We start from the raw sequence: 20,069 nt of genomic DNA on the forward strand, positions 1-20,069 counted from the left end.
TGTATTATAAACCTAATGTTACACATCACAGAGAATAATACAGATGTTTGTTTTTTTATTTTGAAATAAACTTGTAAATGTTGCACTTAAGTCTGAAAAAGCCAATGTATGTGAAGTGCCTTGTTGGCTTTAATGTTGAATGTCCCTGGTAACATTTGATGATGTATGAAGGAGCTGATGAACTGCACATCAACTAGTGTTGTGTTGGAAGCTGAACATTTTCCTGGTCTAGAGTTATAAACATGTAATGACACCTTCATCCTCAGGCAGCGACAACAACTCAGAAATGAACAGTGCTTGGTTCACCGTGGTGAGAGGTATAGAAATGCCAGTTGTGTTGACGCCCGAGGGAGAGGCTGCGTGATGTTACGCTTTCTTTCTTTTTTTTATTTGGCTCATAAATGACGATGAGAGTAAATATTCTGTGATATATCTGTAATGTGTGTAATTTAGACAGGAGGCTGTTGTCAGTCTGACATTTCCACGTTGCCTTCCATTCTCGCACACACACACAACTGTCAGACATGTTGGTAGCAGTTAGCAGCAGCTAATGGGAACTAAGGGAAGTCACCTCCTGTGGGTATTGATTTTTCTCTCTGTGAATGTTAAATGTTTATCAAAAGAGTTGAGCAGTGGTAAGAGAGGCAGGTGGGGGGGGGGCTTCTCTTACTGAGTGCTGCTCTGCCACCACCACCCTACCCTTCCTCTTCCTCCCCCTCCCTCCACCACTTCATTCTCTCCCTTTGAGCGAACACAGATTGACTTTACGATTGCCAGGATCCGCCTTTTCCCATCTATCTCCGGGGTGCGGCTTCCTTTCCTCATCGCTCTGCTGTCCCTTCCCTTCACACAGGACCTTGATTACCTCCTCTCAGCCCAGTGGCTCTGAATGGCTGGACCAGCGGGTCAGGAGTCCAACTAACAATACAAGGAGCAGGGGAGAGAATGGGGCTGACGGAGAGAGAGCTCCGGCTAGAGTGACTGTCCGCCATCTGTGACTTGTTTTCTTTCAGCTGATAGAAGATGACTTCTTTCTCTCTGGCTGAGTTCCCTTTCAACCAGGCAGAAGAAGATCAAAGAGGCAGGAGTGACAGTGAGAGTAAAACTCAGTCTTGGATTCGACTTAAGAGTTTTTACAGAACACAAGTTATACATGTCTCTTACTTCATTATTTAATCTTCTCTGTCTGTATTTAAGCAGACAGGTTAAGACAGCAGATCTGCCTGCATCTCATGGTGTCACCTGTTTATTCCATGAGCTGAAAATAGATCGTCAAGCAAGTAAAAGACACATGAATGCACTGCATGTTTTGCAGGATCGATGTTTCAACTCAATGACAATGTGCTGGCCGTTTATCTTTCTTTTTAAAGAACACATTTAACCCTAGTTTCAACTGGATGGGTTAAACGAGATCAAAGCAGGTTGTGGTGTTAATATTTTACAGAGAGCGGGGTAGAAAAATTGCACTTTGCTATGAGCTGAGAGCTTTTATGTCGGCTCCGTTCATTGTAACATTTGCTCCTGATGAGAAACACAGCCACTGGGGGATGATGGAATTAAGCAAACTGAACTTATTGATGCAACATATTTATAACATTGCATGTGTGTGTCAGCAATTAAGACGATGGAAGGGATAGAGTGGAAGAGGGGGGAGGAAGAGTATGTCATGTGACAATGCCAAAGCTACAAAAGTCAGGAAAACAGAGAATTTAGAGGTTTTATGATCAGTATTGTTTTAAAAGGTTTTACATAGATGACAATTGGTGGTGGTCACACACTCACTGGCTCTGGCGGGCGGGGGGGCAATGGCGTAAGGGTCTGTTGAGAGAGGGAGAATGTAAACCTGATTGTTTGCTGTAGCTTCAATTTGCAGATGTCCCCTCAACACCTCATATGTGGACTGTCAGATATGCTACAAATCACAAATGTTCCCGAAACACCAGACTGCCGGCTATGCTATAAATTGTAGATGATCCCTAAACACATCATATGAAGGCTGTCAGGCATGCTACAAATTACAGATGTTTCTTAAACACATCACTTGCAGACTGCCAGCCATGCTACAACTTAACAATGTTCCTTACATAGCTCATGGAGACTGTCAGATATGCTACAATTTACTGTACTGATAGTTCTTAAACACGTCATGTGCAGAATGGCAGCTATGCTCTAAATTGCAGATGTTCCTCAGGAGATGCTAATTACAGATGGTCCATAAACACCCATTTGAAACTGAATCTATAACCCTGATTCGTTCTGGCTTTTTGACAAATGTATTTATTTAACTACTATTTTGATAAGTCAGGTCAGTTTCTCTTGTTCATTATTGTTTCTCCATGTTTGGGGCCTCTGATTTCAACACTTCCTGTTTGCTCCGTTTTTGTTTTTAATTTCAACAACATCTAATCATTGTCTGTGGGTGACTACAAGTAAAATGATCCCTGTGTATAAACTGAAAACATTGTGTCTGATGGGGTGTAATTCTGCCGACAGCGCTGAGTTTGTCACTGGGGTTTATAGTTGTCATTGCAAAAATCTGCCATTATGAGGGCCCATCGGCAGCCCCCGAACATTTGCCCGGCTCGCCTCTCCTGACAGCGTGCCTCTAATGACTGCGCAGTAAATACTCAAACAAGATACACAAGTGTATCTTGTGTGTAAGAGTGACAATTTTTTTCTGTCACTCGACTGCATGTCTCTGAGAGCAATTATTTCACTGCGTATCATGTTTCATTATGAAATTAATTTGCTCCGTCTGACATATTCCCATCCAGATGCTAATTGCCTGCAGGCAACAGATGAGGTGGCACGCTGTGATTATAATCACAGATAAGTTGGAGATTTTCATATTTTGCAGACAGTGTCCCGCCGGCTTGACCTTTCTGCTGTTTTCATGGGACTGCCCTGTTTATGATCAATACAGCCGCTGCCCTTCTGAGGATCGAACCCTGTGCTCTGAATCCTTTATGTCTCCCACCGTCTCACTGCATGATAATTACACTGTGCCTGGCTCCAGCAGTTACTGTAGGTTCAGTGGGTGTTCGACGGCTCAGTGTGAAAACCTCTCAGATCATGGCTTCAAAACATCTCGATTGTTTTTATGGTATATGAGAAATGTACACATGTTGTACTGTGGACGCTCTTATTAACTGGGCACCAGCTGTGATCAGCCAATCATTACACAAGATTTGATCATGATGAAAAAATATGTCTCAAGATCTCAGCCTGAGTCGACCTTGACCATAGAACTACAGAAACATATATAAAGGTAAGGACCAGATGGCTGTAAAGACAAACCAGTACAGTATATTGACTTTATTTGTGCAAACTTGTGCATTAATATTACATGTTGAGCCAGGGCCGGCCCTGTACATCTGGGGGCCCTAAGCAGGATAAAAATGGGGGCCCTGCCTCACAGTGTATATTGACCCCTTGCAGCTACGTCACAATTAGAACGTGACGCGAGAGGGGACGCCATGACGGACGGCAGAAAGTGCTCAGTGATAATGTACTGTGTATGGGTCCCGTCCAACAATGTGGCTCGATCACTTCACACTACAACCTCACAGCATTATCACTTATTTAAAATAGAATATCTACTCATCCGTTGCAATATATGTTTGTTTTATTGTTATTCGCCGTAGAATATCTCAGTTTTCTGTGCTTTTTCCACTGCTAAGGAGTTAACGTGAAGTCAGTGCCACACTCCCCATACAGCAGCTGCTGCTGTCTTTGCTGCTGCTAACTACAGTTAACGGACCTGGAAATTAAAACCTGGTCCGACCCGTGGGTGTTGAAGACCTGACCCGACGTCTGTATAATTAGTGATCATTCTCAGAGCCTGAAAAATAAAAGAAAACAGGAAGCCGTCTTCGTTGTAATCGCCGCAATCCGCCGGCGGGCGGCGGCAACTACGTTGTGACGGTGCTATGTTTAATACGAGCGTTAGCTGTTGTTAGCCACAGCATGTAGCTCAGCTAGTTAGCTTCAACTGTGTTTACATCGACTATACACTGTAGATAAACTAACTTATAATGGCATCGATAACGTGTCTGTATATCTTCACACTGGTCCTGTTGCTCATGTAACCCCGCCGCCGGTTCTTAGCTCTAGACCAGCAAGGAGTTGGTGCTTCAGACCAGTTTTAAGAACCAATAACCGGTTCTTAAGCGGTGGAAAAGCAAAGAACCGGTGCTAGTCAGGCTCTGGCTCCGAACCAGCACTCGAACCAGCTCGGTGGAAAAGGAGGGGAAACGGTATGTCACAAATCTATAACGCGCCCATTGAATGAAATTGACGTTCACTGTTCTTTTGCCGTCCATCATGGCGTCCGTAGCTACTGCGAGTGGAACGTGACGTCACGTGCAAGGGGTCAATATAAAACCAGCTATATGCAACTCTTGCGTATTTTATTGTACCTCTATCAACATGATGGCGAGCAGACGGTGGCTCGTTCCACATTAAGGCTGGACTCCCATAAGCAACAAGCCCACAAGTCGTCGGTATAACAGGTTTTTATGACCTATGGAGGGTATGCGTTTACGTCACGTTGCCCTCGGCAACGCCCCGTTCGATCGGACTGAGTGGCAAAACAAACGTCCCTCAACATGCTGGCGGATAGCGGTGGACTCATAAACTGGATAAAATATCTTATATCAAAACAAATTGATGTCAAAAGGAATCGACAACCAGCTCCCCAAAACCGTCTGCTCCACGGACACTTCCTGTAACACACAGTGTGACCGCGGTACCTGCAGAGTGACTGACAGGCTCACTGTTACTGTGCAGAGGGACGAGATTACAGCTGTTACTGTCGTCCTGACAGTGACTCCCCACACTAAAACACGAGCTGCTTTTATTCTGAAAAACTCTGACCAGTCAAACTGTAGGATGTGTTAGAGGACTAATTTATCTGTCTAAACATCAGAACTATGACACCTGAAACTGTAAACACAGCTGATCGATCGAAAAAAATGACCGCTCCAGTGAATTTACTTTCCGTCATTGAGAACAGGTTCTTGAATGTAACTCGGTCAAAGTGAGACGTATCCTCAAGATTTTTAGCAGCTCTGTTAGGTCATGCATGCTTTACATGCTGGCAAAGCTAGACATGTCAGACTTGTATGGGCTCGGAGAAAATCGCTTCGTTACTTGCTCGTTTTTAAACTTTGGCGGCTCTGCCACTCGTCTTTTTGCCACTCAGTGGAGCGACTTCCGAGTACCGTGACGTCATGTGCATACCCTCTATAGTTAGGTTTTGTTGCTAGGCGACACCAAGTGATCATAGTAACTTGTGACAGGAGAAAGGGGAAAGTAGTAGGCTACTGCATAAACCATGTTAGGAGGACATATGTTGTTTGATACCCATGTGAAATCAGAAGTTTATATTGATCATGACAACATTGATCACGTAATGTTCAGGAAGTACTCATATTAACACAAATCACCACTGTTTCTTGAACCTAACCTAAGTAGTTTTAGAGCCTAACCCCAACCAATCCATACCGTGATCATTGTGACCATGCTGACAAAGGTAAGTACCCATATAGGTCCAGCTTGAGTTTTACATCTGGAAGAACAGCACATGCTCAGAGGATTTAACTAGAGGCCAAGCACAGGACAAGAAGATGCAACAAGTCACTGCTCCAAAAAAACAACAACTTTTAATTGTAGTTGTGAAAGACCATGAGTATGAGGTATGACGTGAGTGCCCCTTCTGCAGCAGAAAACACTTTGGTGTGAGTATTGTCGGAAAGTTTGAGCTCTCAAAGTCACTTCAGTGGCTCTCATCAGTGGCAGCTGGTGAGAACATTAATTGCCAATCAGTTGATCCTAGCAGTTTGCAGGGGTTAAGACCATCTCATCTACTTAATGTCATCCACTGCCTCTCCCTCCTCACATTGATCGAATGTTGTTTAATTACCACCCAACTGTAGAGACTCAATGAACTATTAAATAACTTAATGATTTGGTACTTTCCCCCCAGTAGCTCAGATCCAGTGAAGCGGCTCCCTGCAGATATTACACAAATGGCTACCGGCAGAGGTGTATCAGCCCTGCGTTCCTATGTATTCACACCAAACACAGTGTAATTCTGTCGCTCTGTAGCACAGAGGCTGTGTAAGCGCCGCAGAGATCATAAACACTACAGGAGGAATTCTTTTCCTGGATTTGCTCTTTAAAAACATATTAAGTCATTTATTTCTCCAGTGCTCACTCCTTCCCCTGACCTTGTAAGAGTCTGAGGTGTTCAAATTCACCTGCGTTGCACTGGTAGCCCACCCCCTACCACCCCCTCAGAGGTGCTGTATCACCAAATTGAACAGGAAGGTTGCAGGCTTTGTGGATTGGTGATTAGACAACTTGCTGCTGAGCCTGCTGTGACCCGCTGTGTCAACACTTAGAGCAGGACTCGCAGCGACTGTTTAATGCTGCTGCCACCTGCTCTTTCTAACAGTTTAAGTGGAAAACAGAAAGTTGTGGATTATTAAAGACATCTAAGAGGCTGCTGTAGTAAGTGGAGCCACTGGAGAGATGTCACATTGATCCACACAGTGGCCGAAGGCAGCTTTTATCTCTTTCATCTTGCTAAACAGGAGCTTGCACTGTATACAGCACACCTGCTGCACTGCCTGCCTGCATCACCACCAACAGTCACTCAATGCAAATGTATGAACATTTTGCCATTAATCATTCAAACCTCTCTCTGATCTCAGCCTGGACTGAGAGGGAATGCTGAACGTGCTCACGTATTAAAGGACCATCCACACATTTCAGCATTATTTTAACATTAGCTATAAACTGTGGTAACATTTCTGTTGAGGTAAAAACTGTTCAGTCACTTAACAGAGTGAATCTTATATTTTTTGTTTGTAAATTCTCACAAAGGTTAAATTTGATCATTGTCATTGCTTCTTGGATTTTCAATAGTATAGCGCAAAGCAGTGAGAGCAATGACATTGCTTGGATGTCTGAGTGTCGCTGACTGTAATACGTTGAGTTTTTTTTTTAGAGTTAAAAGGTTAGATTTCCTAAATTAGTCTGTGATAATTCCTATGACAGACCTTGATGGTTTCCATAAAATCATGTTTTCATCTACAATCTACACTTGCATAACTAGAGACTGAAGAAGTCACACCATCAGGTATTAGTAGACACTGAAACTTTTGATAGTGACACTCATTAAGATGCAGTCTTACCAGTCTGGCCTGTAGGACTTGATTTGAAAACAGTTTTAAATAAAATAAGTCACTGAGAATCAAATCAAACTGATTAGAAATGCTACTAAGCTCAGAGTTAAACAGACTAAAGAGGATTTTTCTTTCTCTCACCTCCCTCGCTGTCTTTTCTTCCATCCTTAATCTCTCTCTAATGCTCCTCCCACTTGGTCATAGGAGTGTATGTCTGTGATTTTGTTAAAAACATTTTTTTTTTTAGTTTACAGAGTCCAGAGCTGTTTTCGAGGACCTGAAGGCCACAAGTTCCAAAGCTGGTTTAAAATGCAGTATTGTTGTCACATGAGCCCAAAGGCATTAGGTGCCAGTCTTCTGGAAGCTTTCCAAATATGTTTATCCTAGTTGTCCTTAAGTCCACAAAGACAGAGAAGGTGAGTCATCCATCCTCAGCCCCTCTCCTTGATGCTGTGGCGTATAGTCTGACCATCTATCCCTTCTCTCCATACCGCAGAAAAGCCATCCATTCATCCTCACTATGCTTCAGCATGACCATCCATCCATCTTCAGCGGGTCGCAACAAACCATTAGCAATAATGCACCATACATCTTTGATGGCCTCAGAATACAAAGTAGGATGTATAGTTTCCAACTTTGTTTAGACAACCTGCTCTTTGAATTTTGGACTGTTGGGAAGTAAAGTGTCTCATCCACAGAGATATAGGCAACTTCTGCTGAATGTGAATGCTCTGCTTGTTTATGCATTCAATGTTTGCATATACGCTTGTATGTGTAGCATGCAACATACATCCTCCTCTAAGGCTGCAGCTTTATATGTGCAAAGGGAAGAAAACTCCACTCCACAGTTGTAAACCGCCCAAAGTAGTGATTGCATCCTCAGTGATGTGCAATGAACTTATTTTTGGCTTTCTGCAAAAATAAAGTCAGTGTAGATGCTTTCACAGGGATTAAGGCAACATATAACCTCCTCTATATGTGCACTGTATCATCACCAGCAGCAGTGCACTGCAGCTGAGCAGCTCTTAGAGAGAGAGAGAGAGAGGAGATTTTGTGCCATCTTTGATTTTGCATGGTTTGTATAGATTAACCGGATTCCTTGCACAGAGTAGGCTAAATCCTTTATTCCTTGTTACTGTCCAACTGCCTGAAGTATTTTTTAGTCATGCTAGTGGCACAGCTAAATTAATGTCAGTGCGAGCCTTTTGGTTTGTTGGTTGGTCCATCACTTTGGTTCAGACTGAAATATCTCAGCAACTGTTGGACAGACTAGCAGGAGGTTTCACATAGACATTCATCATTACTCAAGGATAAACCTTAAATAGTTGAGAGATACTCAGACTGCATAAAACAACAATCCCAGGAGAATATATTTTTATTTTTATCCAAATATCTCACAACCATTGACATTTTTGAGCTGAAAATGTATACAAATCAGTCAGGTCAGGCCTACTGTGTGTCATTCCCCCTCTTGCTCTCCCCATTTCCTGTCTGTCCTGTCAAAATAAAGGCATAAAAGCCCCAAAATAAAAATAAAACAAAACAAAAAATTAATTGTCACCAGGGGGCTGGGGGAGTAACACCCTCCCAGTCCCCCATGATCCTTACGCCTCCAAGGTTCACATTTGTAGGTTTGACTGAATAGTCCCAACACCCGTTGGGACTCTTCACGCCTTTTACATTCATGCTGCCCTGGAAAGATTGTAATTACTTTCCTATCCAATACTAAAAGACAGTTTGCTAACAGGTTAAATGTTACAGTTGCTACACATGTTCATGTTAGCAGTGTCATACATGATGTGAACATATGCTGCTGTTGCTGCCACACACTGTCTGTTTTTCCAGTTTAGATTGATGGATTGTGTTTTAACAGCTATACTAAAAATTATTACATAAACATTTCTCATAATCATTTGTTTTGAAACTGATCTGACATCACAATCATTTCTTTTCCTGACATGAAAGCAATAACTTTTCAATAAACAATATCATACTGGACTATCTTGTAGGAGAATTAGCAATACTTCCCCCTCAATATTACCCATTGTAAGATCTGATTTTGACCTGTAAAACTTGTAAAAATGAAAGTTTGGCTACTGGTCAACAACAGTGTTAAATGAAAAGGATCTTCTTCTTCTCTGAAGTGAAATATTCAAACTAGGTCACTCACAGTGTGCGACACAGGCACAGAATGACCATGCAGCTTGATGAAGAACACTTTAAATCACTCCAGAGGGAAGGAGGTAGGTTCATTGAAAAGAAAATAACCATCAGGTGCGTTTACTGAGGACTTATCCTACGGTTTTGTTTACTAGCCTCCAGAGCAATAGGCAAGGAGCCAGTGACATGCAGTTTTGTGCATCAACGAAGTGAACAAATCGCTTGAAGGATGAAGAGCAACTTTGTCTTTGACCTAGATTATTGCGTGTATCTCCTTTGAGTAGCTTAATTTTCAGTTTTATGTCATCTTCTCTTAAGTACTACTTTTGTAGGACTGCAATTTGCCAGACAAGACCTGACAAAGACCTTTTGTCTCGGAGTGCCACAAGCAGGTGAAAGCAATTTGGAACTTGCATCAGGTGCCTCCGCGCACAAAAGTTTGGGTATACCAAAGCAGCATTTTCCTCCCAACATGATTCCCGAAAGATGTCCTGGTATAGTTCCTGTGTACCCTCCCTTATCCTCATCTTTCCCTGACTCCCAGCCTATTGCTATTGATGCAGGGAGGGAGAGGAGAAAGTATTGAAAGCCTTGTTTTCAGCAGCTGGTGTGTGTGTGTCTCTGTTGAGTTTTTCCTAATTACCTCCCAAAGGAGCCCCACTGCTGTCAGACAGAAAGAGAGGAGGGTGAGAGGGAGCAAGATAGAAGAGGGGAGACAATGTAGGGTATAGGATGGGAAGAAAGACAAAATGTCGACAGGAACAGGAAGATAGCAATACACAGTGAAAGCAAGGGAAGGGAAATAAAGTGGGGGCAAAAACGGAGGCTTGCCTGCGATCTTCCATTTAGCCTGACTCTGCCATGTTGACTGTCACTTCAGCTTTGGAAAACAGGTAAAATGTCTCCATCTCTGGTATGGGATTTTTAAAAAAAGGCATGACGTACTGTGCGTGCACTGTCCGCGGACTTTTGAGGTTTCATGAGCATAGAAATAGCACCCCACATGTCTGTTTTGGCCATATTAAGTGCCCACATATTTAAAGGCTAAACATTAAAGCAGTACTTAATGTGGCCTTGACCTGCAAAGACTATGGCGCATTCATACATTTTTCTTAAAGTAGAACTGTGTAATTTTTTCTCATCAGCTTCTTCTGACTCACTCACTGTTACAGTAGGTGTTAGCAAGCAATGGAGCCACCAATCATAGTTATGGGAATGTTTGCATTCACCTCAGACTCTGACTGATCTCAGAACTCACCAGGAACTCTCTGCATCCGTCTGTCTCTTTTCTTCTTGCACGTTCATGAAACAGATATCTATCGGCCAATCTCCAAACTGCCATGTCTCGCAAAGATCTTAGAATCATTAGTCAGTCACCAACTAAAATCATTTCTATCGCATTATTCTGTTTTGAATCCTCACCAGTCCGGTTTCCGAGCTATGCATAGCACCGTCACCGCTATTACATCTGTTACCAACGACATAATGGGCCCTAGTTTCTTAGACCAGGTGAAGTCTAACCTCGGCGCAGCTTCGCCACGTCAACGGGGTGTGGCCCAGGTCCATTTCGCAAGTCTGGTGGGCCGCGCAGTCAGACTTAGACCAGCGCAGCCCCTCCCCTCGTCCCTCCTACCGGCGCAAACGGCGAAGAGGGAGGAGAGAGGGCGGGAGGGAGACAGGAGGAGGAGAGAAAGGCGTGGAGTGGGTTTGACACAGCCGAGTCAGATCTTCACCAATCAAAGGAGCTCCTCTCCTCACCTTTAACTGCGCGGCGGGTGATGCGCGCTGCAAGTTTGTCATTTTATACTTGGACATGGACGGAGGAGACAGCGACGCCAGAGGCCGAACCTCTCCCCGGAGGAAACAGCTGTGCGGTCCGGAGGTCCGAGCTCAGAGTGACCAATAATGAGTTTACTAATAATGATACAAATATCCTTAATCAGATTTGATCTGATACACTGAGAACCCCTGCCCAATGTAAGAAACAACAACTAATAAACTAATAAAGAAACTCACATTTATTCAAACCCTGTGTAAGCAAGATGAGAGGTGTAGGCTACACTAATCACAACATAAACAAACACCATGCGTAACGGATGAAATCAGCGTAAAGGACGCTCTCTCTCTCTCTCTCTGTCCGTCTCTTTTTTTCTCTTTTTTTTCTGTGATAGAGATAGTATACTGTAGTAGGCTATATACTGACTATCTGATACCGAGGCTGTGGTGGACTAAGAGAGATGAAGATTTGTGTTTTGTTTTTCATTACGGCTGCCTGATGCGGTCGCCCGCGCTAATGAATTAAAAAAAATAAAAAGTAGAATAAATAAAAGTAAATAAATAAATAAAGCGATCATCACAAGGGCAGAGTGGTATCTCAACACGGCAGAGACATGCAGTCATCCACCCTCAGTCCTGCTTTTGGGACATCCACAGCTGCTTTTCAGTGCCAGTTCGTCCCTGCTGTGTTAATTCAGGTGGAGTTTCCATTACGCGCCGACAGCCTTTGATCTCTGCTTTGATCTGACGTCAGATGTGACGGGACAATCTATATAGATATAAATTCACTGTTGATTCCATTAGTTGCATTAAATAGTGGTTATTGTGGATATTTATTGCATTGAAATGTGTCTGGAACTGTGGAGATCTGCCTGTGAGGTCTTGGTGACGTGTGTGCACTGCAGGTCAGTCAGTCAAACTTCCACTGCACCTGCTGCGCTCCGCCCTGCGCTGAGAGTAGACCTGGTTGGAGGTGGCGAGCTTTCAGCGCAACCTCGGCGAGACATTTTCGCACAAAACTTCCACTGCACCAAGCTGAATCTGTGACGCCTCCCCCTGCTGCGCGGCCACGCCTATCTCAGCGCAGCACGATCTACAAATCTCCCAATCTGACTTTGCGCTAGGCTGCGCTGGTCGAAACTTGCATTAGACCAGCTGCGTTACCTTGCGCCACCTGCGCTGCGCCAGCAAACTAGGGCCCAATAAGTGCATTAGACAAAGGAAAATACTGTGCTGCTCTATTTGTGGACTTATCAAAAGCATTTGACACTGTTGATCACATCCTGCTACAAAAACGTTTAACTGATATTGGTTTCAACTCAAATTCACTCAAGTGGTTTAAGGACTATCTATCCAACAGACAACAGTCAGTGACACTGGGACATCATCATTCTTCACACCTGCCCTTAACAACAGGTGTTCTGCAGGGATCCATATTAGGACCTGTATTATTCACAATCTATATCAATGATATTACATCCACAATAACCAACTGTCACACCCATCTTTATGCTGATGATACAATTCTTTATTGTGTCTCTGATACCCCACACTCTGCCATCGAAGCCCTCCAGCAAGCCTTCAACAAACTCCAGCATTCTCTTTTCAATCTCAATTTAATTCTCAATATGGACTTAACCAAGTATATGATCTTCTCAAAATCCAGAAACATAATAAATACCAACTTATGTATCACCACTCATTCTGGACATGACATACAAAGAGTCACTGAATACAAATATTTAGGCATCTGGCTGGATCAAAAACTTACATATATCATATTGACAACCTTGCAGTTAGATTAAAACAAAAACTTGGATATTTCGATAGAAACAAATCTAACTTTCCATTAATTTATAGAAAACGTATAATAGAGGCCGTTTTGATGCCTGTTCTGGATTACGGTGATATTATCTACAAGCATGCATCTGCTTCTACTCTTGCCTCACTCGATTCAATATTTCACTCTGCTCTCAGATTTATCACCGGATCCACTTATTCTACCCATCACTGCATACTTTATAAGAAAGTAGGATGGGCTCCTTTATCTATCAGAAGAGACATACATTACTGCCTTTTTATCTATAAAGCCTTAACTGGCTTCACACCAACATATTTTAGTAATTTATTGAACTGGCCATCTCAAATTTATCCAACTCGCTCAAATGATTATCTAACACTCCAGGTTCCTCGGACAGATTCAGTTTTCGGTAGAACTGCATTCAGTTTTTCTGCTGCTCATACCTGGAACTCTCTTCAACGATCTCTGAAAATGAATTCATTTGTTACCCCAGGCCAGTTTAAAAACATGATCATAAATATGCACGCTTTTGAATGCAACTGCTTCAAAAAATCCTAAAAATTGTTGATAATGTGTGATCGTATTGCTGTTTGATGTGTTTTTTATGATTACTGTATTTGTTATGTGATTGTTGTTTTGATTTGATGTGCTCTCGACGTCATTGGAAATGAGGGTTTACCCTCAATGGCTTTTGAGATCTAAATAAAGGTTAAAGAAAGAAAGAAAAGATAAAACGCCTGAGATAAATGCTAATGCTAATTTCTTCTTCAAGTTGAAACATTTGCAATTCACTCTGACATCTTTGTGTCAGTTGGCACCACTCTGGCGAAATTCATGCCAATTAGCATCTCTCCATTTTCTTACAGTCGCATCATATCTGAAATTCTCACATCCTGTCGGAACACTGTGAGGTGAGGTAAAGTGAAACATAAATCCACAGTGGAACCAGGATCCTTGGTTGTGTCTCTGAAAAGAGGTTAAAAATCCCATTAATTACAGCAAATCTGGCTTGACAACATAGCCTTGCTCAGTAGTATACTGCGCATTACACTAAATATGTTAATTTCATTTATCCAATCTTATATTAGCTATATCATAAAACTAAAAGACATACTGTAGGGGAGAACAGGGTCAGATGAGAGGCAGGGTTACTTTGTACACCACTTGTTTCTAGGAAACCATAAAAAAAATTGAGCATGTGACTAAGGCCACGTTCAGACTGCCAGCCAAAATCCGATTTTTAGCCCATCCAGATTGGAACCGGATAGCTCTTTTTAAGTCTGAACAGTCCCAAATCACATGAAATCCAATTTTTGCAAAACGGATCGAAACCACCTCCGGGAGGTAGTTTCAGATCGCATTTGGACAGATGCGTCTCAGTCTGAACAGCTCCAAACACTCAGATCGGTTTTGACTGTGTGTGACGTCACTCCACGCGGCGCTGTCACTGTGTTACAGGTCCCGTGAGATCCAGTTAAATATCAATTTCCTTCTTGTTATTTTTCTTTTATGCAAACTACCGTGTTGTCGGTGACAGGAGTGATGGCGACGTCGCGCTCCCAGCTCTGGGGTGCTGGAGTTTCCTGTCTCTGTGGCTACACACACATACCAGTCTCTGGTACACGTACACGTACACACACACACACACCAGGCGGGCTGAGGTTGAAACTAGCGGGGTCGTGCGGCTGCAGCACCGGGCCCTACACTTAATGAATGTATTTTGGCCGTTAATGTCTTAATTATTAAATCAAGATTTTGGATGTTTATGATTACAGTATGTTCCTGAAAACAGAAAAAGTTGTTTATGGTAAGCCAAACTTTATTTTCAAAGAGAAAGATGAGGGATTCTTCCCAAGATGGAATGTAATCGCGAAACTCCCCATATCTCAGTGAGGTGGTGGCTCAGCAGCAGGTTCCAGCAGTTTGTATTCACCTGTAACGTGGACAGGTGGAGTATTAAAGGGATATTCTGGACTTCTTTAACCCATGGTCTAACACACCATGACACCGAGTAAGACCCCCCTCAGCCTCAAGAGATCAAGTTTGTCAACCACAAGCTTCTCTAGTTGTAGCAACTTCAGCAAAGACCGCACAATAGCACTACACTGCTGTCTATTCCTCCACCAACCAACCGCTATCAAATAAGTCACTTATAGCCACAAATAATGCTCAGAACAGCACCAAACTTCAGCAACAGTACAGAGAGTGTCCCAGCACATAATACGAGGCATCAAATACCCGCTAGCTTTGCCTGAAATGAGACAAAACCAAAACTCACTCACTCTCCTCCAGTCGCTTGCTCGTTGTGGGAAAGCCCTGACGAGTCGATTACCAAGTGCAGTAGAAAAGTAAGGAGTCCAGTAACGCTTAGTTCCAAAAATGCAGCACGCTTTGCTGACTGTGATAGTTTGAGCAACTCAACTCTGTTCATTTTCCTGTCAACACTTGCTAATTTATTGTTAGAAACAGAGAGGGAAGACAGATAGGAACACTGATCCATTCGGTAATCGACTCACCAGGGCTTCCGCACAACGAGCAAGCGCCAAGCGACTGGAGGAGAGTGGGTGAGTTTTGTTTTTGTCTCTTTTCAGGTTATACAGCAAAATACTGTAAGTCCGCCGTAAGTTAACACCATTAGGTACTTAGATACAAGTGACCATATGAGGCTGTAACTTCAAGGTCCAAATTGAGTAAATAAGTAAATTGAATCAGGGTAGTTCATGCTTTTCCACTAATGAATTCAATGTTTCATTTATAAGTAGAAGATTGTCCCATGTCGTCTTCTCAAGGTCACACACTACGTTTAGCTTGACCCTGTCACAAAAGTAATTATGAGGGAAATTACAGAGACAGTTTGGTTTTTACAAGGATCTTGAATCTTTCAAGATCAGTGACAAAGTCTAAAAAGGATGGAAGACAAATCCTAAAATTGACCATCAGAATCTACATTTCCCAAGTCCAAGTAATCTGCTTACTGTCTACATTGTGGTTCACTTTTTAAATTGGCATGGACTTGATGTGAGGGCTTTCCGATATATACAAATGAACAAATGAGTATTCTGGCAGCACAGTGCTAATAATGGAGGAAGATTGGAAGCCCACTACTATATTGTTTTCTTTTTGATCTGGGCACTCATAATATTCTGAGAGAGTGTGAGGCTGACAATAAAACACAGATAAACACTCTATCTGTGCCTCATAGCAAATTTAATATGAGAGAGGCCACGTTTCTTGGGATCAGGAGATGAGTTTACCCCGGTTATTCTAACTCTCTTTATTCTTTCATGCATTCAGCCAGAACCAGGTTACTGGAGTAACCAGGTCAAGAATGTAGTTCTCTGTGAATGGAAATGAGGCCACTTAAGAAGAGACACCACAATGTCGCCAAAGACCTGCATTTGGGGTGGGTTTATGGTAATGCAGATTCATTCTACACTCCACATCAATTAATTATCATTGGAAAAACTCCAGCCAGCACTTAATTTTCACAGGTGGCTTAAAGAACTTGCTGAAAGTTTAATATGAAAAATGTTGCATCGTCACTTATTTAAAGCAGCTTTCTCCTCTAGAAAGAAATACAGCATTTGAAAAAGGTTTTTTCCTGCATACTCACAAAGGACTAAATTGACAATCTCATCAGTTATCACAAATCAAAGCCCTGTATAAACGGGGCCTGAGAGGGCTATATTAAAACACATTCTCACTGTGCGGGGCTTAATACAAAGACTTTGAAAATGAAGTGCTATTACAAAAGGGAAGTGTAAATTATGTTTAAGGAGGGATTTTGTTGCTCAAAAGTCAGAGAGGATCATTTTTTTCTGACCAAGACCAAAAAACGCCTCAGTACCTATAACCTGCTGTAGTAGCCTATATTGGCAGCACATTAGAAGTAAAGTAAAATTATGCTTGGTACAACAGTTACAGTACATTCAGCAAAATCCACTGATCAGACATGTTAATGTAGCTGTCCATGGTGCTGAAAAATACAGTAAGCTAATTTAAATGCCTGTCAGGCTATACAACATTATGTACATAAAATAATCACTGTGTAACATTGTATCAAATTAATCATCACTGAGTTCAAAGTGATAATACAGTGAACAGTCAGAGCCTCCAGCTCCGGCTGCCTTTGTGTATAATATATAATGTTGTTAAATCTAACTGTGATGGTTCTTGTAAACTTCCCCAAGGAGAAGTATTGTCAGTGAACACACATATTGTCACTTTGTCATCAAATTAACATTTCCATATAAAGCCTCTGTGGGGAGCCAGAAAGAGAATAAAGTGCTTACATATGCCAAAACAAAGAAGGAAAGACAACTGAAAAATGATAAAGATTAACTTTTGGAAGGTGACGATTAATTAAAAACATTTTCTTTCTTGTTTGCTTTCATCTCAATAGGCCTTTTCACTGCAAGAACTTAATTTATAACTTTATATGACAAGTGATTTAATATAGTTGCATATAATTGTATGAAAGCTGTGGCATGTATAATACCAGTGCCCTCTCAGTGATGCAGCTAAATGCCATTCAGACATCACTCTCTCCATTATTTAAACCTGTGGCCAGAATGTCTGATGCCTATACTGAATTTATTGTTGGAGTGCTTTACTGAATACACACATGGACCTGTAAATTACAGTACAAATCAAACAAAACATCAAAACAAAAACATCACCATCAAGGAATGACAACTCATTTATAACCTTACAGTAAATCCACAGCTACAGCAGCTAAAGCCAAAGTTAGACTCCACACAGTACATTTTGAGCAGAAAATTTACATCAAGTGGAACCTCAAGGTAAATTAGCTTGTTATGCTTGTACAGAATGTTTAATGTCTGCTGAAAATTAACTGCATTTTAATCGGGTACAGGACAAGTACAGTATACTGTATGCACATTGTGCATTGGAGGCACACATCTGAGCTCCAGTTGATTATCACTACACTCAGTCACAGTTCCTCCTAATACAGGCAGATTGATTAGAAGAAAGATGCCAATAGAGTTCAATGTTGACTTGACCATCTTCTCATAAATAAATTAAGGCTCTTTAAAATACAGAATGCTGAGACAGGGTAATTGAGTGGCTGACTCCTAAATCCCAGGTGGGTTCTTCTGTTAAAAATGCTATTAAAGGGCATCATCGTAAACACCTCCAAATATGAGTAGTGTAAAGAGGCTGTAGTGTAGGCAGAATTACACATATTAGTTTATTTAAAGATGTAAAGTATGTACCAGTGTCTCAAAGCCTTAAATGTGTCTGAAGCTAAATACAAGGTAGAAATAGGAAACATATTTTGTAGTTAAGTCTAGGGCTGCTTGAATATAGCTAAAATCACAATCACTAGTATTGTTTTCATCAGTATTGCGATCACAGTGATTTGAAGTGATAATCTATCTATTTTGAAAACACTACACATTTATTGAACTTGGTATCTTGGTAAACCTGGTATCTTTAGGAGTGGACTTTTTTAGGATTTACATACAAATTGAAACATGAAATGGAATGAAAAGTGGATATATTAATTAATAATTTATTTAGCCTTTATTTAACCAGGTAAAAAGACCCGTTGAGATCGAGATCTCATTTTCAAGGGTGACCTGGCCAAGAGGGCAGCAGCACAATAAACATGTGTTAAGTGTTTGTCTTGGATGTTTTGTTTTTGTATTGAGTATGTGTTTTCTGTATGTATTTTCTGTTTTATGTATTAATGTGTTGTGTGTTAATGGTTTGTATTTGTCATTTATTATGATGAAAAGACCCCAGGAAGAATAGCTGCTGCTTGGCAAAAGCTAATGGGGATCTAAATAAACTAAACTAAACTAAAATGTAAAATATCTATAAAAATGAAATACAAAAAACAAAAATACTAAAATAAAATAGTTCAAATATCATACATTAAACTTTTAGGTGAATAATATTGAATTATATCATCTGTTCGGTAATTTAGCCCAAGGAAATTAAAGGCTGATCTGACCATCTTTACATCTGAATGTAACCAGCGGATGAGGATGTACTTGCAAAACACCATGCTGCCCAATGATCATTTTATCCTGATTATTTTATTTTTTAATTGTTGGAAGTTCCAAAAATAAAAAATTAATCTCGAGTCTGAGATTAGGATGAGTGGAGGTGTCCACTTGCTGCTGTGGTATAGCTTCCCACTGCAGGAAAAATCTGTGATTGTATGGAATAATTCAAGGTGGATTTCTCCTTTGTGAATTTACTCATGGAAATGAAATGGGATTGGGCAGAGGTATTTATTTATTAATATATCAAGCGAGGGGTATTACCTCGGTGGCATATTATTTTCTATTCTCCCAGTGCCCCCTCCCCTCGACAGGCGGCATTAGTAAATGTGTGCTGACAGCAGAGGTTACCTTGAGCAGGCCGCTGGACCCGGGGGCTGTATGTCTTCATTTACCCCAGTATCTGCAGATGCCAGAGAAAAGGCAAAGTTATTTTCTGTGTCTGGCCCAGGGGGAAAACTGAGGCTAACGATCTTGGCCATGTTGATTGTTACCTTGGTCCTAGAATAGCACTTTACTTTTAGGGAGCAAGAGCCAGGGAATGCAGAGGGATGAGAAGGGGTGTGTCCACGTGTGTGTGTGTGTGTGTGTGTGTGTGTGTGTGTGTGTGTGTGTGTGTGTGTGTGTGTGTGTGTGTGTGTGTGTGTGTGTGTGTGTGCGTGTGCGTGTGCGTGTGCGTGTGCGTGTGCGTGTGTGTTTGTGTGTACAAGTGTGTATAGCCAAGGGTAGAGGTGAGGGTTGAGGGGGTGGATATGTTCAGGTCACCGGCTGGACATACACACACAGGGGGGAAAAACTTTTGAACCCAGGCGCCCAGAGAAGTCAGCTGTGTGGTGTGATTATACTGAACTTGCATGTCCACCTATTAATCATCTGAATTATTTAGGTCAGCCTAGATGTAAACACCCTCCATGAAGTTCTAATATAGCACCCCATAATATGAGTCCATAGGTTAGTGTGGCACAAGGCTGCTGAGTGTGAGCCAGTCTGGTGATACCACTTACAGGAGTAATTTTTCTAAAAGCAACATTACAAGAGCATAACTTTTATCAGTTAAATGTTTTTACCCGAATTAACCATTAACCACCATTAATTAACTAAGTCACTACC

This window comes from Trachurus trachurus (genome assembly GCF_905171665.1).
Source record: "Trachurus trachurus genome assembly, chromosome: 7".
Lineage (NCBI taxonomy): Eukaryota > Metazoa > Chordata > Actinopteri > Carangiformes > Carangidae > Trachurus > Trachurus trachurus.